Genomic DNA, 3,414 nt, shown 5'->3' with positions numbered 1-3,414 from the left:
AAAAAAAAATGAATTCTTCCATGCTTCCTTCTATAACAGTTAATCACATACACAAACATATGTAGGCATATATATGAATAAAGGTGTCAAAAATACATAAGATTTTGGCTTTTGTTAATGGGATATTATAAATTTCTTAGTTTTACCATTCAATAGCACATAGTGTAAATTCTTTCAACACAACTTGTACCACTTTATAATTTTAGTTTATTCTTTGAGTAGTTACATGATACTCCATGATGTTAACATATCATAATGTAGTCATTCACCTTTTGCTGGGCATTCATCTTGATTATTGTTTTGTTTTGTTTTGTTTTCATTTTGGCCCCCATGAACAATGCTGGAGTAAATATCATTGTACATATGCCCCTATGGACTGGCACTTTCATTTCTGTAGGTTTCCAAAAATAATAGCTTCAAGAATATATATATTTTATTTTCATAGATATTGCCAGATTTATTTCTAAAATTCTATAATATTCACATTTGTACCATTAATGCAGAGAATAACTTAAGAAATAATTCTATATAAGTCATTTTGATATATTTCTTTCTTGTCCTATACATGGACAAGTGACTTTATACAAACTTTCTTTTTCAAGATGAAAGTCTAGAGAGGTCCTCAAAATCGACCCAGCATTGATTTTTTTTGGATATAACCCCAAAAGCACAGGCAACAAAAGCAAAACTAGACAAATAGGACTATATCAGGCTAAAAATCTTCTTCACAGTCAAGAAAACAATCAACAGAGTCAACAGGCAACCTATAGAATGGGAGAAAGTATTTGTAAACCATACATGTAAGAGGTTAATATTCAAAATACATACGGAACTCAAACCACACAATCACCAGAAAATAAATAACCCAATTTTTTAAATGGACAAAGAACCTAAATAGACATTTCTTGAAAGAAATCATGCAAATGGCCAACACATGTATGAAAAAATGTTCAACATCACTACTTATCAGAGAAATACAAAGTAAAACTGCAATGTGATATCACCTCACATTTGTTAGAATAGCTGTAATCAAAAGGACAAAAGATAGCAAGTGTTGGTGAGGATGTAGAAAAAAAAGAACCCTTGTCTACTGTTGGTGGGAATGTAAAATGATGGAGCATACCAAGAAACAGTATGGATGGTCCTCAAAAAAAATTGAAATAGAACTATCATATGATCTAACAATCTCACTTCTGGTTATATATCAAAAAAAATCAAGTCAGTATGTTGACGAGATATCTGCACTCCCATGTTCATTGCAACATTATTGACAATAGCCAAGTTATGGAATTAATGTAAATGTCCATCAACGAGTAAATGGATTTTTAAAGTGTGGGATATATACACAATGGACTATTATTCAGCCTTTAAAAAATAAGGAAACTTTGTGATTTGTGAACCTGAAGTACACTCTGTTAAATGAAATAAGCTAGGCACAGAAAGACAAATACTGCATGATCTCATATGTACGTGGAATCTGAAAAAAATCAAACTCATAGAAACAGAGAATAGAATGGTAGTTGCTAGGGGTTGTGGATATGTTGGTCAAATAACACAAAATATCAGTTAGAAAGAATAGGTTGAGGAGATGTACTGTACACATGGTGAATACATTTAATAACAATGTATTTGCATACTTAAAAATTGCTAAGAGAATAGATTTTAAGTATCACCGCAGAAAAAAAACATGTGAGATAATGGTTATGTTAATTAGCTTGATATAACCATTCCACAATGTATTCATATTTCAAAACATCATGTTGTATATGATAAACAAATATAATTATTTGTCAGATAAATAAATACATAAATTGTATCATTACAAAAAAAATGTTTTAAGTGCTACTTAATCATCAAAACAACAAACACAAAATGAAAAACCACTCATTTTAGAAACTCACAGACTGGTAGAAGTGATGTTAACATAAAAATGGAAAACTCTTTTTTAAAATCAAAGTACTACAATTAATTGTAAGATTACAATTATTGTAATCTTGTAAGATTACAAATCTAGCTTTCTTTTAAGTTAATGTTTAAATGGAGCTGGAAGTTATGATATACTTAACTTTATCTAAAACAATTTCTTTTGTTATTCAGACTCTCCTAGAAGCAATACAAATATCAACCTCTTTTCCCCCAGAGTTGACATTATGATGTCACTAAATATGTTTAAAAATTAGGGATAGTCAGTAAGAATTATTAGAACTAGCAATTTCCTGAATCCAGGAAATAAATATTGGTTTAAAAAGCAGAAAACAATGATGTTCAATTCGGAAAACTACATACAACATTCCACATTCAGATTTTAAATGTAGTCAGGTGCAGGAATAGCTAGATACTACCATCCCTGATTTCACCAACAAACCATTATGGACATTTTTAATACATGATACAAATCTAACATTATTAAGTGTGTTTCTGCTGACATACAATAAAATATATATATCACAAAGTTCAGCTATTTTGTCATTGGAAAATGTGTTGTGATTTGCAAAGAAAACAGTTTTCCTGCTTTAGCAAAATTAGAAGTTAATGAACTGAATATTCCACTGTAGCATTAACATAAATAAATACAAATCTACAACAAAGAGAGTTAATCAAATTGAGTTGAACAATACATTATCTTAAGTACATTTTGCACAAAACTACAGGCTGAGGAGTAATTATTTTTATGCACAGGCACTTGGCATTTTCAACTTGGAAAACATTTTTGCCAAGTAAAGTTGATTCCATTTACAAGCGCAACCAGTTGGTTGCTAATGTTAGGACACCATCTTGTGGATAAGGTATCTAATTTGGAAACGTATTTGAAATAATTTACACAGTAAAACGTAAAAAAAAAAAAAATGTTCTTGGTATCACAGAAATTAATCAACAGCTTTACCTTTATTTTATTAGCATGTCTACAAAAGGTATGGCTAATAAAAGAACACTGAATAATTTTTATCAAAGGAGCCTTTTCTCATTGTGCATCTGCTACACACCAAATGTTGTATTCCAAAGTCAGTGTATTAGAAAAGCATTTTAGTGAAATCTTTATTCTACAGAGAATTAATGAAATCCGTGTTAATAAAAATAAACTTTCATTTACCACTATAACACAATACTGAACACTTTTAAGATATAGATTGTTGGCCAAGATACTGTTCTTGAGTTTTATATTGTCAATATTAAAATATATATGTTGTGTGTGTGTGTGTGTGTGTGTGTGTGTGTGTATATGAGGCATATGAGAATCTCAAAGATCAAACTGGTTTTCTCCTTAAAAAAATTAATATCTCTATTAAACTTGCCTGTTTATTTAAATAAGAAAAGTAATACTTATAGGAATGCTGATGCAGTTTGACTTTATATAACACAATAAGTTAGCAGAAACAGAATACATGCCTAAGAAAGCTGAGCGCTAGTTTTGCC

This window comes from Chlorocebus sabaeus, chromosome 23 (assembly GCF_047675955.1).
Source record: "Chlorocebus sabaeus isolate Y175 chromosome 23, mChlSab1.0.hap1, whole genome shotgun sequence".
Taxonomy (NCBI): domain Eukaryota; kingdom Metazoa; phylum Chordata; class Mammalia; order Primates; family Cercopithecidae; genus Chlorocebus; species Chlorocebus sabaeus.
The sequence above is the reverse complement of the archived record's forward strand: the minus strand, read 5'-3'. Positions refer to the sequence as shown.